The sequence below is a fragment of the Phyllobates terribilis genome, unplaced genomic scaffold (genome assembly GCF_046119375.1).
Source record: "Phyllobates terribilis strain yellow unplaced genomic scaffold, ASM4611937v1 Scaffold_3__8_contigs__length_932513732, whole genome shotgun sequence".
Classification (NCBI taxonomy): Eukaryota; Metazoa; Chordata; class Amphibia; order Anura; family Dendrobatidae; genus Phyllobates; species Phyllobates terribilis.
This window is the reverse complement of record NW_027362763.1, coordinates 241,600,506-241,621,685: the sequence shown is the minus strand read 5'-3', so window position 1 is coordinate 241,621,685 and position 21,180 is coordinate 241,600,506. Positions and strand designations below refer to the sequence as shown.

At 48.3% G+C, this 21,180-nt stretch overlaps 1 protein-coding gene across 1 annotated transcript in view; it reads left to right on the top strand.

The window, feature by feature from the left end:
* The window catches only part of PLS1 (plastin 1), a 202,112-nt gene that overhangs the window by 41,301 nt on the left and 139,631 nt on the right, over positions 1 to 21,180 (top strand). The gene's annotated exons all lie outside the window — the stretch shown is intronic.

The window sequence follows — 21,180 nt, the reverse complement described above, 5'->3', positions numbered from 1 at the left end:
CTTACATACCCCCCCCTGCCCAAAGCCGGGGGGCTTGGCACATTCCATTGGCAAACAGTGTACCCTTGACGTTGTGTCAGCATTGCCATGCAGTTTCCAGGGCTTATGCTCTACATGGAAGCTGAAATCCTGAAGGGCTAGGAATCACCTGGTCACTCGGGCATTGTTCCCCTTCTTCTTGCGCACCCTGTAGAATGTAAGCCCACAAGGGCAGGGTCCTCTTCCCTCTGTACCGGTCTATCATTGTTAGTTTGTTTACTGTAAGTGATATCTGTATTTGGTATGTAACCCCTTCTCATATACAACACCATGGAATCAACCTGTCCGGCGGCCATCTTACAGAGCTTACACATCGCTTGTGTCTGCAGACTGCATAGACTTTACTAACCTTTCCTGTATTATTCTTATTACTTAACAGCACAGAAATCATGAAGGCATTTTTACTTTTTGCACATGAAGATTCATAACTACAGCGCTAATTCTATAAGCTTCTTGCACGTCTCAGCTGGAATTTTCTCCTACTCTTCCTTTGCAGTTTGTTCAAGCTCTTGAATGTTTGCAAGGTTCTTTTTCCCAATGGCAGATTTCAGCTCAACCCAAAGATTTTCAATGGGATTGAGGTCAGGACTTATTACTGGCCATTTTAAAACAGTCCATTTTTTTCTTTTTCAACCATTCCTGTATACTTTTGGATGTGTGCTTTGGGTCATTGTCTTGCTGGAGGACCCATGATCTTCGACTCAGATTTCGACTCAGATTTAGATTTCGCTCTAAAATCTCTTGATAATTCTCTGATTTTATGATTTCTGTGATACGATCAAGGCCTCAAGTACCAGACGCAGCAAAGTAACTCCACAGCATTATGGATCCTCCATCATGTTTAACTGTTGGCAAGGTGTTCTTTTCCTTAAAGTTTCATTGCGCCATCTGTAAACAAACTGTTGCTTTTGCATTGCCAAAAAGCTCTATTTTTGTTCCATCTGCCCACAGAGCATTTTCTCAGAAGGATTGTGGATTGTCAAGGTACTTTTTGGCAAAGATCAGTCGTTCCTTTTTATGTCTTTTCTTCAGCATTGGTTTCTTCCTTCACCCATAAAGCTCTGCTTGGTTTAGTGTGCGGCATATGGTACTTGTTGAAACCATGACCCCAGACTGTTCCATGTTGGCCTTTAGGTCTCTGAATGTGTGATGTTGTGTTTTTTTCACTAACCTTCGAAAACATCTCTTGTCAATTTTCCTTTGTGATTTACCACAGGCGAGTCAAAATGTGTTTCCATATTAAATTAATATAAAGGGTGCCAATACAAATGACACAGCAAGCTTTAAGCTTTTCTATTTTTCCCTCCCATTGTTTTTTTTTTGTTTTAAATTATTGTTTATCATTTGCTCTTTTGTATTTAACACGAGCGCTCTATACAAAAAAACTGTTTCACTTGATTCATTTTTTTCAGGAGATATTCCACATTATGTACTTAAACTTCATGGGTCCCAATAACCATGAGCAGGGCTGTATCTTTCCCTCTACTATCTACCGGCAGTGGGGAATGAAGAGACTTTCAAACACATTGTATGTGTTATGTTCTGCAACTTAGAACTAAGGAATAGGAGGGAAAAGCTGTCCCTGCACTGACACTCAGCTTTACCCTATGCTGGGGTTGGTGCCCTATTCCTTATGAATAGCCCCACCGAAGCTCCTGCACTGAACTCAAACGAAGACCTGTAGGAAGGGGAAAGGGGTCCCTAAAAGATCTAAGGACTGGGAGCAAAAGCAGGAGACCTCCTAACAGAAAAGTTAGTTGCAGAAATGAAAATTAAAGGAAACAAAACTGGTGGAACAAGAAGTCCCAGGATAACAATAGTCCAAAGCAAGAAGAACTAAACAAGGCTACTTAGCCAGAGCACGAGCGTTACAACACTGATGTCCAGCGGGGAATGAGAGCCAGGTGCTGAGTAGTGTTGAGCGAGCACTAAAATGCTCGGGTGCTCGAAGCTCGGGCCGAGCTCACCGTGATACTCGGGTGCTCGACCCAAGCAACGAGCCCAATGTTAGTCTAAGGGAGACCCGAGTATTTTTGCGGCGGCACCCCCGGCAGTCTGTACAAAGCCTAAAAAGTGCCCAAAACGATAGTGACAGCGCTTAAATGACATGGGGACAGCATGGGGATCGCCCCAGGAAGCATTTCTGCCCCCAGGTCACTGCTGTCAACAACTTGGTCGGAGGTATTAAGCCACTTTTACGGGCTCACAATAAAACATTCAAAAATGAAACTGAAACTGGTTTCCTGTGAAATATGTTAAGGAACTTCCTTTCCAGGGTAAAGACTTGTGTATAAGGTAAAATAAATAACCAAAAACAAAAATACTCCTCCACACCTTGGGCTATGATCACAAGTAGCATTTTTTATGCGTTTTTGCACTTTTGTATTGCTTTCAACCGTGACAAATGCATTCACTGGGAAATGTCATTTTAACATTTTACAACCTTATCTGGCCATGTGCTGTGTGACACATGCATATAGTGCTGAAAAGACATGGGAACAGCATGGGGAAGAGCCCTGGAAGCATCTCTGACACCCAGGTCACTGCCTAAAAGTGTGCCCATCAGAAGTGATTCTTGTCGCATCAGAAGATGCAGACTTGCAACTATCCCCGTGCAAGTACTTTTCCCAGGGCAGTGTTCAATTGTACCTCCCCCATTCCTTGCAATGCAAGCGCAAGTATGCAGCCTGCCACCCACCCACCCCCAGGCTGCAATACCATACTGCTTGCTTGCTTGCACTTGAAATTGGGCCTTTTAGGCATGTGGAGGCGGAATCTGGCCACCACGTCATGGCTGCGTCGGCGGCCTGGTATCCATACTCAGTCCCCAGCCGCCCGGCGGCCGGGAGTCCACGCTGGGTCCCCAGCCACCAGGGGGCGGCCGGGTGTCCATACTCGGTCCCCAGCGGCCCCGCGGCCGGGTGCCCAAACACGATCCCCAGCCGCCTGGGGGCGGCCGGGTGTCCATAAACGGTCCCCAGCCGCCCCTAATTGTCCCGGTGCACCTTATACACAAGTGCGCATACCAAAACATTACCTGTGCCCTCCCCAGTGCATTTAGTGGGAAGGACAGCCTAACCACAAACACATGGACAAGTGAATGTGGCCAGGGATGGTCCATCTCACTGACGCCTTCACACTGGGTTAATATTGTGGAAGCCGGGACACAGTTGGACACTGGGATGCAACACATCCTCCAGACATAAAGGATTGCGGGTCCTGGGTCAATCAGGCTTCAACACAAAGTTCAGAAGGTAGACAGCAGCAGTGGTCGGCCTCCTACACAACGAGTAAATTATTCATGATCATGAGGCCATCCATCTCCTTAGCTTTCTGTTCCTTGGAATGCAAGTGCATGTATGTAGTAGCGGCTAGGCCTGAGGTGGTCAGCGTTTTGGGGTATAGCCTACCTCCTCCGAGGATTGCTGGATGTTTTCCTGCTACTATCCCAGTTCTATGACTCCCGTTAAAACAAAGCTTCAGGTGATGAAAGATGAATGAGGTGGTGGCAAAGGAGAAAGAGCAGGAGGAACAGGGACCATTCACATCAATATCAGGCCAGTCAACCACACATGTCTTATAGGATATGTTTCTGTACCAAAAGGAGCGGTTCGGCTACACAGTTATAGGGCATACAGTGAGTGCAATGCCTACCAAAAATTTCGAGGCACTCCAATGCCTCTTGAAAGTGACATGGAGGTAAGAGGGCCTTAACTAAACCGTTTTTCCATTTATAACAACTGGGTCTCCTGTACACTGTTGGCCTAAGCAGTGAATGGAAGGCTTTCCAAAAATTATGAGGAACTGCAATGCCCCTTGAAACAGATGTGGATTACAGCGTACTTAAAACCTTCTACCCATTATTGGGGAGTGGGTCTCTCTTAGTGTTCGCTTATGCATTGAAAAGCAAAAGCTGACTAAAATTAGGAGGAAATGCAATGCCCATTGGAAGAGTCGTGGAGGTTAGAGGTATTTAAAAACAACATTTCAATGCCCCTTGGAAGAGCTGTGGAGTTCAGAGTGGTTTAACAAGACGATTTTAATGCCCCTTGTAAGAGACGTGGAGTTCAGAGTGGTTTAACAAGACGGTTTTAATGCCCCTTGGAAGAGACTTGGAGCTCCCAGTGGAATAAAAAGACAATATCAATGCCCCTTGGAAGAGTGGTGGAGGTTACAGTCGAATAAAAAGACAATATCAATGCCCCTTGGAAGAGTGGTGGAGGTCCCAGTGGAATAAAAAGACAATATCAATGCCCCTTGGAAGAGACGTGGAGGTCACAGTGGAATAAAAAGACAATATCAATGCCCCTTGGAAGAGACGTGGAGGTCCCAGTGGAATAAAAAGACAATATCAATGACCCTTGGAAGAGACGTGGAGGTCACAGTAGCTTAACAAGACGATTTTAATGCCCCTTACAAGAGCCATGCAGTACAGCATATTAAAAACATTATTCCTTTATTGGGGAGTGGGTCTCCCATAGTCTTTGACTATGCCTTCCAAGCAATAGCTGCCAAAAATTAGGGCGGAGGAACTTGCAATGCTGGCAACATGGACCACGGTCACCCTGGTGGTATAGTGGTGGTGGAGGCTGAGGATAAAAAAAAAAAATTAGGGCGGAGGAACTTGCAATGCCCCTTACAAGAGCCATGCAGTACAGCATATTAAAAACATTCCCATTATTGGGGAGTGGGTCTCCCATAGTCTTTGCCTATGCCTTCCAAGCAAAAGCTGCCAAAAATTAGGACGGAGGAACTTGCAATGCTGGCAACATGGACCATGGTCACCCTGGTGGTATAGTGGTGGTAGAGGCTGAGGATAAGGAGAATAGCAAAAAATAGCCGAAATGAGGAAGCGTATACCCATGTGTGGGTGTGAAGCGGTGCATGGGAATACACCTCCCGAAATAACACAGTGGATTTGACTTTATGTTACTCTGCTGTCATTTGGTGGTGATGAGAAGTCTGGCCCAATCCAGCCCTTGTTCATTTTGATAAGGGTCAGCTTGTCAGCATTGTCAGTTGATAGGCGAGTGCACTTATCAGTTATTCCCCCAGCGGCACTAAAAACACGCTCCGATAACACGCTAGCGGCAGGGCAGGCCAGGACCTCCAAGGCGTACAGAGCGAGTTCATTCATAGTGTCCAGCTTGGATACCCAATAATTAAAAGGCACAGAGGAATCACGGAGGACGCTGGTATGGTCGACAAGGTACTCTCTCACTATCTTTTGAAACTTTCCACTCCTTGTGAGAGTACCCCGCGCCTCAGGGCCTGTAAGCTGGGCGGGTCTCAGAAAACTGTTCCAGAATGTTGACAGTGCTCTCCTGCTTCTGCTGGATTGGAGTTGCATCTCTCTCACCTGTATGCCTTGGTTGGGCAACAAACTGTGACCTCTGCTGCTAGCGTGTTCAGATGGGAATTTTTTAACAGTTCTGCAGCAAGGGCCTTCTGGTACTGCCCCATTTTTGTAGACCTCTCCACCTCAGGAATAAGAGAGTGAAAGTTCTCCTTGTAGCGGGGGTCTAAAAGTGTCACCAACCAGTAATGACTGTCACCCAACATTTTGACAACGCGAGGGTCACGGTTAAGGCAGCGTAACATAAAGTCAGCCATGCGTACCAGACTGGTAACGGGCAAGACTTCCGTGTCCTCACCAAGAGGACGACTGACCATGCTCTCCTCCTCCTCCTCCTCCTCCCCCCTGTCCTCAGGCCACCCACGCTGAACCGACTTTATGACAGTTGTACAGGTACTACTGTCTACAGCGCATGATACCAGCTCCTGTTCTTCCTCCTCCTCCTCCTCTCCCTCATTGTCCCCCAATTCACGTTGGGATGAGATGAGGCTGGGCTGTGTGCAATCGCCCGCTACGGCTTCTTGATCCATCTCATCATACTCTGGCTGCAATGCCTCCTCTTTAATTCTCTGCAGAGAGCGTTGCAAAAGACAGACAAGTGGGATGTCATCGCCACTCACCATCTCGGTGGACTCCTCAGATTTTGTCAGGATGGTACATATGTCAGACATCCAGGTCCACTCCTGAGGTCTTACGTGTGGAGTCTGATCTGAATATCGACGGCCTTGTTGCAGCTGGTACTCCACAACTGCTCTCTTCTGCTCACAAATCCTTTGCAACATGTGGAGGGTAGAGTTCCAACGTGTGGGGACATCACACACCAGTCGGTGTGCCGGAAGCTGCAAACGCTGCTGCAACACAGCAAGGGCGCCGGAAGGTGTAGCCGACTTCCGAAAATGAGCTGTCAGGCGGCGTACTTTGACAAGCAGATCTGGCAACTCGGGGTACGATTTAAGAAACCGCTGAACCACGAGGTTAAGCACATGAGCCAGGCATGGTACGTGTGTGATCTCGCCTCGTCTCAGAGCCGCCACCAGGTTACGGCCATTGTCTCACACGACCATGCCTGGATGTAGGTTCAGCGGTCTCAGCCACAGATCTGCCTGCTCTTTCACAGCTGTCCACAACTCACAAGCAGTGTGAGGTTTATCACCTAAGCTTATGAGTTTCATCACAGCCTGTTGCTGCTTGGCTGAGGCGGTACTGCAGTGCTTCCAGCTTGTAACTGATGTGGTGATATCTGAGATGGAGGCTGAACATGAGGAGGATGATGCGCAGGAGCTGTACACTGTGGAGGCAACTCTGACTGACATAGAGCCCCCAATCCTCGGTGTGGGGAGGAAGTGTTCCGTCCCAAGGTCCGACTGGGTCCCGGCTTCCACTATGTTTACCCAGTGTGCCGTCAGGGAGATGTACCGTCCCTGGCCACGTGTCTGTCGTCAGGTGGACTCTCCCAGTAACTGCGTTGTTGAGGGCACGGCAGATGTTTTGGGACACGTGCTTGTGTAGTGCGGGGATGGCACACTGGGCAAAATAGTGTCGGCTGGGGACTGAGTACCGAGGGACGGCCTCCGCCATAAGGTTGCGGAAGGATTCCGTCTCCACCAGCCTAAAAGGCAGCATTTCCAACGCAAGCAGTCGTGAAATGTGCGAATTTAGGACTGTGGCCTGTGGGGCGTTGGCTGCGAATTTGCGCTTTCGTTCAGAGGTCTGGGATATAGACAATTGAACGCTGCGGTGGGACGTGGACGTGGACGTTGATGCTGTTTCTTGAGAAACTGCCATAAGTGAAGACTGAGAGTAGGGGGCATCTTTGCATGCAGTATGGACAGGGGATTGCCTTGCACGCACAACAGGGGATTCTCTTACACACACAACAGCGGAAGAAACAGTGGTGACACCGATCGACACTGGTCGTGGACCCTGGGGTTCGCCCCACAATGTCGGGTACTTTGCTGACATGTGCCTGATCATGCTGGTGGTGGTCAGGCTGGTAGTTTTGTCACCCCAAAATGCTGGCCTGGCAGGTGGTACAAATGGCCATTTTGGGGTTATCAGCAGAGTCTTTAAAAAAATTCCAGACTCTGGAAGACCTACCGGTTGTACTGGCAACGTCCCTCGTGTTGGTGTTACGGGGAACGGTTGCCCGCCTTCTGTCTGCGGACACCACACTGCTTCTTCCTGCCTGTTGGGGTACTCTGCCTCCCTCCCCCTGTGTGCTGCTGGCCTCTCTCTGCGTGTCCTCCTGCCACGTTGGGTCAGTTACTAGATCATCCACGACCTCCTCCTCTTCCACTTCCGCACCATGGTCCTCCTCCTTACTTCATGGCAATTGTGTCTCGTCATCGTCCACCTTTTGTGACAAATTGCCAGCGTCGCCTTCCTGTGGCCGTGGCTGTTCAAATATTTGGCCATCGCTACATGGGATCGCCTCTTCCACCACTTCAAGCGGAGCAGGCGAGGGGCCCAAATATGGAAATGGACCAGTGAACAGCTCTTCAGAGTGTCCAACTGTGGGATCAGCTGCTGTCTGACGACACTCGGCATGGTGGGAGGAAGGAGCATCAGGGTGAGGAGTATGCAGTCGAGACTCACGGCTACTAACACTTGACCATGTGGAAGACAGACCGGAGGTGGTGGTGCCCAGGTGACTGGAAGTATTATCTGCTATCCAATTAATAACCTGTTCACACTGATCAGTTCGCAATAGTGGTGTTGTGTGCTTCCCTAGTAATTCGGTCAAGAACTGAGAGCGAGAAGATGTGGCTGTTGGTTGTGGCACATTTTCACCTTGGCCACGGCCCCATCCTCTGCACGCACCATCACCTGAACGTCCAGTTCCACGTCCCTTGCCACCCGCCTTGCCCATTGTAAATGAAGTAAAATAGCTTACACTCTCACTATCAATGGCAAAAGGGTAATAAAAAGGAGATTAGAACCGTGGAAGAGGAAAACCACAGTTCTGTTTCTCTGGCCTACACCGGAATCTTTTAAACAGATATATATTTGTGTCTGAACAGTCAGCGAGATATTCAAACTGTTTTTTTTTTATGCAAAAAGGTGGATTACACCCAGATTTGAACCGTGGAAGAGGAAAATCACAGTTCTATTTCTTTGGCCTACACCAGAATCTTTTAAACAGATATATTTGTGTCTGAACAGTCAGCGAGACACTCAAACTGTTTTTTTTATGGAAAAAGGTGGATTACACCCAGATTTGAACCATGGAAGAGGAAAACCACAGTTCTATTTCTCTGGCCTACACCAGAATCTTTTAAACAGATATATTTGTGTCTGAACAGTCAGCGAGACAGTGAAATGTTTTTTTTTTTTATGTAAAAAAGGCAAAAAGATGGATTACACCCAGATTTGAACCGTGGAAGAGGAAAATCACAGTTCTATTTCTTTGGCCTACACCAGAATCTTTTAAACAGATATATTTGTGTCTGAACAGTCAGCGAGACAGTGAAATGTTTTTTTTTTATGTAAAAAAGACAAAAAGGTGTATTACTCCCAGATTTGAACCATGGAAGAGGAAAACCACAGTACTATTTCTCTGGCCTACACCAGAATCTTTTAAACAGATATATTTGTGTCTGAACAGTCAGCGAGACACTGAAACGTTTTTTTTTTTAATGCAAAAAGGTGGATTACACCCAGATTTGAACCGTGGAAGAGGAAAACCACAATTTTAGTTCACTGGCCTACACCAGAATCTTTTAAACAGATATATTTGTGTCTGAACAGTCAGCGAGACACTAAAAAGGTTTTTTTTATGTAAAAAAGGCAAAAAGGTGGATTACACCCAGATTTGAACCGTAGAAGAGGAAAACCACAGTTCTAGTTATCCGGCCTACACCAGACTCTTTTAAACAGATCTATTTGTGTCTGAACAGTCAACGAGACACTGAAACGTTTTTTTTTATGCAAAAAGGTGGATTACACCCAGATTTGAACCGTGGAAGAGGAAAACCGCAGTTTAGTTCTCTGGCCTACACCAGAATCTTTTAAACAGATATATTTGTGTCTGAACAGTCAGCAAGACACTGAAACGTTTTTTTTTATGTAAAAAAGGCAAAAAGGTGGATTACACACAGATTCGAACCATGGAAGAGGAAAACCACAGTTCTATTTCTCTGGCCTACACCAGAATCTTTTAAACAGATATATTTGTGTCTGAACAGTCAGCGAGACACTCAAACTGGTTTTTTTTATGGAAAAAAAACAAAAAAGTGGATAATACAGAGATCTGAACCGCAGTTCTAGTTATCTGGCCGAAACCAGACTCTTTTAAACAGATACATTTGTGTCTGAACACTCACAGACACACTCAATTTTTTTTTTTTTTTTTGGGGGGGGGGGGATACCAAAAGGTTAATAAGATGGGTATTTGTACAGTCTGACTGGGGGAAAAAAAAAAAAAGAGGAAAGAGGATTTAGATGAAAAAAAAAAGGATTTTTCCTGGCCCCTGAGACCTGGGGCAATTGAGCAGCAGCAGCACACAGGGCTGTAATGCAGTGTTTGTTGGTATAACCACTGCGTCTCCTATACAGCCTGCCTGCCTGATATCTGGGATGAATATTAGTCCTAAGAAGGACTGTTTGTTTGATTTTGCAGGCTTTAGAGACCCTACACTACCTATTTCGCAGTATAAATCTCTCCCTAGCTCAGCAGCACTCTCCCTACACTGTCTGATCTGGAGCGACTGTGTCCAAGATGGCAGCGCCTGGTTTTAAACACTCGAGGTGACGCTGTGCGGCCAGCCAATCACTGTAATGCCCACAACCAACATGGCTGCGGCATTACAGTGACTGGCTGGCAATCCCTGCATGTTCATTGGCTCTGTAAAAAGCGCCAAACATGCAGGGCGGAGACCCGAGCTCCCGCCCGAGTAACCCGGAAATACTCGGTGCTCGCCGAACATCCCGAGTAGTGAGATGCTCGGGCGAGTACTGAGCAGTGTCGAGCATGCTCGCTCAACACTAGTGCAGAAAAAACGCATGCGGATTGTACATGTGGATTGTACATGCGTTTTCCTGCCAGGGACATGCGGATGTGAAGCGTTCTTCACATGCATTTCCGCATGCGGGTTGACAAGCGCTTTCCAAGCGAGTTTAGCATCACTTGGAAAGTGCTTGACAACTTGGTCACACTATATAAATCCATGTAAACGGCATGGATTTATATAGTGTGACCCCAAAGAATGGTTAAAAAATAAAAAAATAAATCTATACTTACCTTCTGATGGCCCCCGGAGTCTTTATTCCATCCGTCCTGGCTTGCCGGCAGATCACTTTACACTGAAGGACCTGCCGACGTCAGCAGTCGCGTGAGCCGTCACATGACTAAATGACGTCAGCGCAGGTCCTTCAGTCCACCGCGATCTGCCGGCAAGCGAAGACAAGCACACCGGGGGCCATCAGAAGGTAAATATAATCTTTATTTTTTATTTTATTCTTTTTTTTTTACAGGTTCTATGGTACCCGGGTCTGGAGGAGAGTCTCCTGTCTATACCCGGGTACCATCCGCACATTGAAACGCTTGGATTCCGCATGTACAGATGCAGTGATGCGGACGACATGCGTTCCAATGCAATCAGTGGCGGCGAAAACACAGCGCTTTCGCAAAATAATTGGTAGTGCTGCGTTTTTTTCCGCAATGATAATCCGCAGCGGAAATTTCCGCAGCATGTGCACAGCACATGCGGATTATCATTGGGGAACATGGCAGGCCTTCTACCAAGTGTTTTTTAAGCGTTTCTGCAGCGGAATTGCTGCTGCGGAAACGCTTAAAAACCGCATCGTGGGCACACAGCCTATATGTAAACGGCCAGCCATAATCAAGAGGGATATATATTATATAATACAGTTTTGCTCAAAAGTTTATATACCCAGAATTTTTCCTTTCTTGGCCTTGTTTCAGACAATATGAATGATAACAAAAAAACTTTTTCTCCACTCATGGTTATTGGTTGGGTGAAGCCATTTATTGTCAAACTACTGTGTTTTCTCTTTTTAAATCTTAATGACAACCAAAAACATCCAAATGACCCTGATCAAAAGTTCACATACCCTGGTGATTTTGGCCTGATAACATGCACAGAATTTGACACAAATGAGTTTGAGGCTGTGTGCCCACGTAGCGTTTTTCAAGTGTTTATGCTGCGGAATTTCTGCAGCGGAAACGCTTGTAAAACGCTAGGTAATCCGCACCCCATGGTCCCCAAGGGGATTCCGTATGTTCTATGCACATGCTGCGGATTTTTCCGCAGCGTTTATGCTGCGTACAAAAATCCGCAGCATGTCATTTAATTTTGCGGAAGTGCAGCGGAACTCCCGCCATTGACTTGCATTGAGACGCACAGAAACCGCGACTGTACATTTGTACAAGCGGCTTCTATGCGTCTCTATGTGCGGATGGTACCCAGTTCTGGAGGAGAGGAGACTCTCATCCAGACCTGGGTACCATTGTACCTGTAAAAAAAGAATAAAATAACAAATAAAGTTTATATTCACCTGTCCGGCGGCTTCTCTCTGAATGCCGGCATCGCTTGAGGACCTGCGGTGACGTCACAGTCATGTGACCGCAGGCCCGTCACCGCTCTGTCTTGCGATATGCCGGCAGCCGGGAACCAGACAGGAACGAGCGCTGCAGCCAAGCCGGGCCTCGGGGGTGAGTATAGCTTTATTTGTTTTAATTTTTACGGTCACACTGTATAAATCCATGCTGTTTGCATGGATTTATACAGTGTGACCTAGTTGTCAAGCACTTTCCAAGTGATGCTATCGCCTGGAAAGTGCTTGTCAATCTGCATGCGGAAACGCATGTGAACCCGCATGTGGATCCGCATGTATTCTGCAGGAAAAACGCATGCACAATCTGCATGCGTTTTTTTCTGCCAGGGAGATGCAGAAATGCTGCAGAAATTTTCTGCTTCATTTCTGCATCGTGGGCACATAGCCTCAATGGCTACTAAAGGTAACATCCTCACCTGTGACCTGTTTACTTGTAATCAGTGTGTGTGCATAAAAGCTGAGTGAGTTTCAGTTGTACATGTTAACAAGTGCTCTCTTGCCATGACAGTATCATGCTACCGCTGGAAGACCAGGTGTGGGAGTTGTTACTTTTATTTCACACTGGGGAATACAGAATTTAAGAGGTTGTCCAGAAGTGAGGTTTTCCTCTTTTAGCTTAAAAAAAACAACATTTTGCATTGTGAAATTTGTGAATAATGTACTTTTGCTGTTGACATCAATTTCTCTACTTTTACAAGGCTCACAATATTATTGTCATAGATTCCATTCATGTGAAATGATATATGGTCAACGATGTTAAATGTGTGCATTTTTGTGTAAAATGTAAAGAAAACAAGAATGCAATGATTTGAAATTTCTTTTAGCCATATTTTAGGACACAGATCAGAAGCTGAAAGTTAGTCATTTTTCCATTTTATTTGAAAAAATTTACTTATTTATAAATTTATGGCAGAAACACATCTCAGAAAAGTTGAGACAGTTAACAGAAGGCTGGAAAAGTAAGTGTTTCTAATGAAAAACATTTGGAGGGTCAATTTTCAACTAAGTCACTTATGCTGCATCCAGACAACATCTATTTTACGAAAGGCCTCGCATATTTCAGCAGAACAATGCTAAACTACATAATGCATCCATCACAACATCATGGCTTCACAGAAGAAGAGTTCAGGTGATGAACTGGCCGCTTACAGTTCAAAACTCTCACCAACAGAAAACATTTGGCGCATTACGAAATGAAAAATGCTGCAATGAAGAAGCAGGAGCAGCTAGAATCCTACATCAGACAAGAATGGGACAATATTCCTCTCCCAAACTCCAGCAATTGGTCTCCTCACTTTCCAGATATTACCGACTGTTGTAAAAAGAAGAGGGGATACTACACAATGGTACACAGGGCCCTGTTGCGACTTTTCCGAGATGTGTTGTTGCCATCAATTTCTAAATGAGTTAATTTTTTTCAAATGAAATGGAAAAATGTGCAACATTCACCTTTTGAACTGTGCTTTATGTTCTGTTGTGGATAAAATATTTCAATAAGAGATTTCCAGATCACTGCATTCTTGTTTTTTTTACATTTTACACAGTGTCTCTGTTACGGATCCGGGTGGGGGAACCTCTGTATTGTGATACAAGGAGGGACTAGAGGGGCGTAACTAAGTGCCTACCCGGACCGACACCCTGGCCACACGGCGGCTTAGTCGACTCCGTGAACCAAGGAGGGACCGGGAAGGTGAACCAGGTGCCACTCTGGGACCGACCTCGTGTGAGAGCTGGCAACTCCCACGGGACTGATGGCCGAAGCCGACAGGCACAGCTGGTGAGCACGGCTGGCAGACAGGCAGGTGATGCGGGTAAACAGGCAGGCGGACATGGCAGATAGACAGGCTGGCGGGCACGGGAACCTGAGGGCTGAAGAGAGTGTTAACACACAAACAACAACTTTGCACAGTAGGGGCAGCCCTCCAGCCATTGGCTGGGGACTTTTAGGACTGCGCGCGCGTCCCCTTTAAGAGGAAGGGAGCGCGCGCGTGCCCTAAGAACAGAGGCTGAGGATCCACGCGCAGTGTGCGCACCCTGGTCAGACGCCACGAAGAGGACAGGGGGAGGAGCAGGGGACGCCGGACCAGAGTCGCGGCGGTGAGTAGATCGGCCTCTCTGTTGGACAGGAGGCTGAGACGCCGACGCTACAGTACCCCCCCCCCCTTTATGCCCCCTTCTCTTCAAGCCCACAAGAAACTTATCAAGAAGAAGAGGAGCATGTATGTTCTCCCTAGGCTTCAATGACCTCTCCTCAGGGCCAAATCCCTTCCAATCTACAAGAAAAAAGATTTTTCCTCTTACCCTCTTGGTAGCCAGAATGTTCTCTACCTCAAAAACGTCCTCAGCGCTGACTGGAACTGGAGCGGAACCCAGATCATCAAAGAAAGGATTGAAGACAACAGGCTTGAGGAGTGATACATGGAAGGAGTTGGGGATCCGTAATGAGGCAGGTAGTTTCAACTTGTACGCCACCGGATTAATTTTGCTCAGAATCTCGAACGGACCAATGAATCGAGGACCCAACTTGTAAGAAGGCATCTTGAGGCGAACATGATTAGGGGAAAACCAGACCTTGTCTCCCGGACGGAAAAGAGGCGGATCCAGACGTCTATTATCAACGTGTCTCTTCATCCGCTCAGAGGACTGTAGAAGCGCAGATTGGTATTCCCAAATCACTGAAAAGACTCTGTGGCAGGATTGTCCACTGAAGAAGAGACGGGAAACGGAATTCGGGGGTGTTGACCATAAACCACAAAAAACGGAGGCTTAGCAGAGGACTCACTCACATGGTTGTTATAAGAAAACTCGGCCAAGGCAAAAGTTCTACCCAATCACTATGGTGAGAGTTGACAGAGTGCCAAAGAAAACTGGTGAGGATCTGCTTAAAACGTTCCACCTGACCATTGGACTGAGGATGACTGTAGCGTCGGCGTCCCTGCCTCCTGCTAGGCAGGGACGCTGTTCCCCTCACCTCTCCGCTCCGTGCCCGGCGTCTTCCTCCCGCTCTGCTGGCAGCGCGCGCTGCTTCCCGGCCACTGTGCTTAGGGCGCGCGCGCTCCCCCTCTCTTAAAGGGGCCGCGCGCGCCGTCCTAAGGAGTCCCCGGCCAATGGACGGAGGACCTCACCATATATAAGGCACCTCCTCCAAAATGGAGGTGCCCGAGCAATGTTGTTGCATAGCCTATCACTCTGCTTCAGCCCTCAGGTCCCGTTACCAGATACCTGCCAGTTACCTGCCAGAATCCTGCTTGATACCTGCCTGTTACTTGTCTATATACTTGCAATCCTGCGGTCCGACAGTCTGCCTACCAGCCCTGCCAGTCTGTCTATGGATCTGATTGCCCGCTCACCTGGGAGCGCTCATCTGCTACCTGCCTGCTAGCCTACCTGGACGCTCTGCCGTCACGTGCTGTGACCACCTGCCTGTCCAGAGACTCTTACCCGCTCACCTGGGAGCGTCCGCCTGCTACCTGCCTGCTAGCCTACCTGGAGGCTCTGCCGTCACGTGCTGTGACCACCTGCCTGACCAGAGACTCTTACCCGCTCACCTGGGAGCATCCGCCTGCTACCTGCCTGCTAGCCTACCTGGAGGCTCTGCCGTCACCTGCTGTGACCACCTGCCCTTCTACCCAGAGACTGTCCCCGTCACTTGCCGTGACCTCCTGCCCTTCTACCCAGAGACTGTCCCCGTCACTTGCCGTGACTACCTGCCCGCCTACCCTGGGAGCCACCCGCTTCCTTACAAGGACTGCCCCTTTGTATCGTTGCTCAGAGGTTCCACCTCCCAGACCCGTTACAATGATAGGCTGAAGAAAAGTACAAAGTGATATCCAGCAACTTGCACATGGCTCTCCAGAAGTGAGAAGTGAACTGAACTCCTCTATCCGAGACAATATGGAGGGGTAAGCCATGGAGACGAAAGATGTGACAGATGAAGTCCTTAGCCAGCACAGGTGCGGACGGAAGACCAGGCAAAGGAATGAAGTGAGCCATCTTGGAGAAGCGGTCAGCGACCACCCATATGATAGTAGAACCAGCAGATACCGGAAGATCAGTGATGAAGTCCATAGCAATGTGTTGCCAAGGAGCAGAAGGCACAGGAAAAGGAAGAAGACGACCAGCTGGAAGGTGCCTAGGTATCTTGTTACGGGCACAGGAGGAACAAGCCGCAACAAACTCCACAACATCCTTGCGCAGGTCGGGCCACCAATAATGTCGGGCAATAAGCAGAAACGTCTTACTTTGACCGGCATGACCAGCCAGTTTAGACGAATGACCCCAGAGTAAGACCCTCTTCCGATCCTGAGCTGCCACAAAGGTTTTACCAGGAGGGAGATGAGACTGGTCAAACGGAGCAACTGACATTACTCTGGAGGGATCAATGATGTGTAGAGGCTCCTCCTCTTGGTCGGTAGACAGGAAAGAGCGGGATAGGGCATCAGCTTTAATATTCTTGTCTGCCGGGTGGTAATGGAGCGTAAAGCTGAAACGGGCAAAGAACAGAGACCATCTGGCCTGACGCGGATTTAGTCTTTGGGCGGTCTGCAAGTAAGCGAGGTTTTTATGGTCAGTGTAGATGACCACCAAATGGAGGTCCCCTTCAAGCAGGTAGTGCCACTCCTCCAGCTCTAATTTGATGGCCAGTAGTTCTCGATCCCCTATGGAGTAATTGTGCTCGGACGGAGAAAAGAGTTTGGAGAAGGAGCCGCAGGACACTATTCGCCCGGACGAGGATTTCTGGGTGAGCACTGCTCCGGCCCCGGGGGAAGAGGCATCAACCTCCAAGAAGAACTGTTTATTGCAATCTGAACAATGTAGCACTGGAGCGGAGGAGAAGGCTTGCTTAAGAGAGACAAAGGCACTTTCCACCTTGGAGGTCCATTCCCTTGGATTTGCCCCTTTACGGGTGAGAGCAGAGATGGGAGCAGTCCAGGAGGAGAAATGAGGAATGAAAAGGTGGTAATAGTTAGCGAATCCCAGAAACCGCTGAATAGCCTTCAACCCCTCAGGTCGGGGCCACTTTCAGACGGCAGACACCTTCTCAGGATCCATCCGCAGTCCGGTCTCAGAGATGATATACCCCAAAAATGGTAGGGAGGCCTGCTCAAAGACGCATTTCTCGTACTTAGCATACAGGCGATTCTTGCGGAGCCTCAGCAGTACCTGATGAACATCCCTCCGATGAGAGGGCAGATCAGGAGAGAACACCAAGATATCGTCCAGATACACCACCACGCAGGAATACAGGAGATCTCGGAAGATGTCGTTCACTAACTCCTGGAAGATGGCTGGAGCATTACAGAGACCGAAGGGCAAGTATGCAATGGACCAGGCAACTGTTAGGTGGATTCATAACTGGCTTAGTGATCGGACTCAAAGGGTGGTTGTAAATGGCTTCACATCCAGCTGGATGAATGTCTCAAGTGGGGTACCTCAGGGCTCCGTCCTGGGACCTGTATTGTTCAACATCTTTATCAATGATTTAGATGAAGGAATTGAGGGTAAGCTGATTAAATTTGCAGATGACACAAAGCTAGGAGGGATAGCTAATACTAGAGAAGAGAGAGAGAGGATTCAAAAAGACCTAAATAAACTGGAGCAGTGGGCAGCAACCAACAGAATGGTTTTTAAGAGGGAAAAATGCAAAGTACTACATCTGGGCAATAAAAATGAAAAAAGCATATACAGAATGGGAGGAATAGAGCTAAGCAACAGTACATGTGAAAAAGACTTAGGTATACTAATAGATCATAGACTGAACATGAGTCAACAGTGTGATGCAGCAGCAAAAAAGGCAAATACAATTCTGGGATGTATTAACAGAAGCATACAGTCTAGATCACGTGAAGTCATTATCGGTCTTTACTCCTCTTTGGTCAGACCTCATCTGGAATACTGTGTACAGTTTTGGGCACCACATTTTAAAAAAGACATAGACAAACTGGAGCAAGTTCAGAGAAGAGCGACCAGAATGGTGACTGGTCTGCAAACCATGTCCTATGAGGAACGGTTGCAGGATTTGGGAATGTTTAGCTTGCAAAAAAGAAGACTGAGAGGAGACTTAATAGCTGTCTACAAATATGTCAAGGGCTGTCACATTGTAGAAGGATCATCTTTATTCTCATTTGCACAAGGAAAGACTAGAAGCAATGGGCTGAAACTAAATGGGAGGAGACACAGATTAGATATTAGAAAAAACTTTTTGACAGTTAGGGTGATTAATGAGTGGAACAGGCTGCCACGAGAGGTGGTGAGTTCCCCTTCAATGGACGTCTTCAAACAGAGGCTGGACAGACATCTGTCTGAGATGATCTAGTGAATCCTGCTTTGAGCAGGGGGTTGGACCAGATGACCCAGGAGGTCCCTTCCAACTCTACCATTCTATGATTCTATGATTCTACTCATAGTGACCATCCCAAGTGTTGAATGCCGTCTTCCACTCGTCTCTCTGACGAATCCGGACCAGATTGTACGCCCCACGAAGGTCGAGCTTAGTAAAGATCTTCGTGCCTTTTAGGCGGTCAAACAGTTCCGAGATGAGAGGCAGGGGGTACTTATTTTTGATGATAATCTGGTTTAGGCCCCTATTGTCGATACATGGACAAAGAGAGCCATCTTTCTTTTTGACGAAGAAGAATCCTGCTCCAGCGGGAGAGATGGATTTCTGGATAAATCCCCTAGCAAGATTCTCTTCTATGTACTCAGACATAGCACTGGTCTCGGCCAGCGACAATGGGTAGATTTGCGCGCGAGGAGGTGAAGCACCAGGTATTAGGTTGATGGGGCAATCATGTCCGCATATGACCAGTAGGGTGCCGGCAGGCCAGGTAGGTTAGCTAGAGTAGACGGAGGTCAAGCAGGACGAACAGGAACCAGACAGGACTTATGATATTCCTGACCCCAGCGGAGCACCTCACCCGAGTTCCAATTCAGGATGAGCTCGTGTCTCTGTAACCAAGGTAGGCCAAGCAAGAGGGGATGAGAGAGACCGGACAGCACGTAGAAGGAGATCTTCTCCGAATGTAGCATTCCCACCTGAAGAGTTACAGCGACAAACAAGATGGTCTCAGAGAGAAGCTTTCTATCCACGTAGGAAACCGCTAAAGGAACAGCCAGACATATGGTAGGAATCTGATATTGCTCCACAACAGCCTGCTGAATGAGGTTCCCAGCGGCTCCAGAATCCAGATAGGCAGTCTCGAAGAAGCGGGTCTTATCACTGGTAACCAACCGACACGGACAGAGTCAAGGGCGGAGAGGAAGAACTTTTGCCTAGGACGACCTCTCCAAGCGGTCCTAGACACTGGAGTTTCCCAGTCTCACCGGACAGGAGCGGATAAGATGCTCTATACTGCGACAGTAGAAGCAACTCCCCTCAGCGAGGCGAGACTTGACCATCTTAACTTGATCTATTTGCATAGCCTCTGGAGAAGAAACCAGGGGGAATGTTGATTGTGAGACCGGCCTTTGTAAGGTTGGTGCAAGGCGCAGGGATCTTCTCTCACAGGTCGCCTCCTTTGAACGCTCCTGAAAACGGATGTCGATCCGTGTAGCCAGGTCGTCCAGAGAGGGAGGTATGTCACGACTGGCTAGCTAATCCTTGATCCGTCTGGAAAGGCCCTCCCAAAAGATGGACACCAGAGCCTCATTGTTCCAGGCAAGTTCAGATGCGAGGGTGCGGAAACGCATGGCATACTGACCCACGGAGAGACTCCCTTGGCGGAGTTGGAGAAGAGAGGAGGCAGTCGAAAATTATCGTCCGGGCTCATCGAACACCTCCCGGAAAGCCACGAGGAAAGACTGGAGGTTTGACACCAGAGGATCCCCTCTCTCCCACAGAGGGTTAAGCCATGCCAACGCCTCTCTGGTGAGATGAGACATGATGAATGCCACCTTGGCCCGGTCGGAGGCGAACTGGTGCTCCAGGAGCTCAAAGTGCAGCGTGCACTGATTAATGAAGCCCCAACATTGGGCAGGATCACCACCAAAACGTGGAGGAGCAGATAGCCGGGGTCCTAAGCCGGGTGCCACAGCGCCACAGGGTTGAGGTGCCACCGGAACGGGTGCCGCTTGGTTAGAGGCATACACAGTCGGGGTGGACAGCGCATCCAGGCGGAAGTTGACTGTCTGCAAATAGGACAGGATAGTATCCTGTTGGGATCTCTGCCGAGAGACCTCTTGGTACAGTTCTGAGAGTGAAGGAGCCTGGGAGCCACTGGATTCCATGGCCTGTGCAAACTGTTATGGATCTGGGTGGTGGAACCACTGTGCTGTGATACAAGGAGGGACCAGAGGGGCGTAACTGTCTACCCGGACCGACCCTGGCCACACGGCGGCTTAGTCGACTCCGTGAACCAAGGAGGGACCATGAAGGTGAACCAGGTGCCACTCTAGGACCAACCTCGTGTGAGAGCAGGCGACTCCCACGGGACTGATGGCCGAAGCCGACAGTCACAGCTGGTGAGCACGGCTGGCAGACAGGCAGGTGATGCGGGTAGGCAGGCAGGCGGATATGGCAGATAGACAGGCTGGTGGGCACGGCTGATAGAGAGGCTGGCGGGCATGGCTGATAGACAGGCTGGCGGGCACGGGAACCTGAGGGCTGAAGAGAGTGTTAACACACAAACAACAACTTTGCACAGGCACCTCCATTATGGAGGAGGTGCCTAAAGTTGGGGCAGCCCTCCAGCCATTGGCTGGGGACTTTTAGGACGGCACGCGCGTCCCCTTTAAGCGGAAGGGAGCGCGTGCCCTAAGAACAGAGGCTGGGGATCCACGCGCAGTGCGCACACCCCGGTCAGACGCCGCGAAGAGGACAGCGGGAGGAGCAGGGGACGCCGGACCGGAACCGCGGCAGTGAGTAGATCAGTGTCTCTGTCAGGCAGAAGGCAGAGACGCCGACACTACAGTCCCAACCTTTTTTGGAATTGTAATTGTAAATAAAATATACCAAATACAATATAATATATATTGTTAAAAAGGTATGCTCCGGGCATTTTATTGTGCTTTACTTCTGATCTTCCCTGGTTGCAACCCACATGCAGTAATGTCAATGTGGACAAATTGTTTTACCCTTCCTTCCATGGTATAAGTATGGCTTGTCAGTCAGTGGAGATGCAAATCTGGTGCCAGCTTAGTACCAGAATAAAATGAAATCTTTGTTTCAATTTCATATTTCCCTGCAGATACTGTAAGGCAATAATAGATCA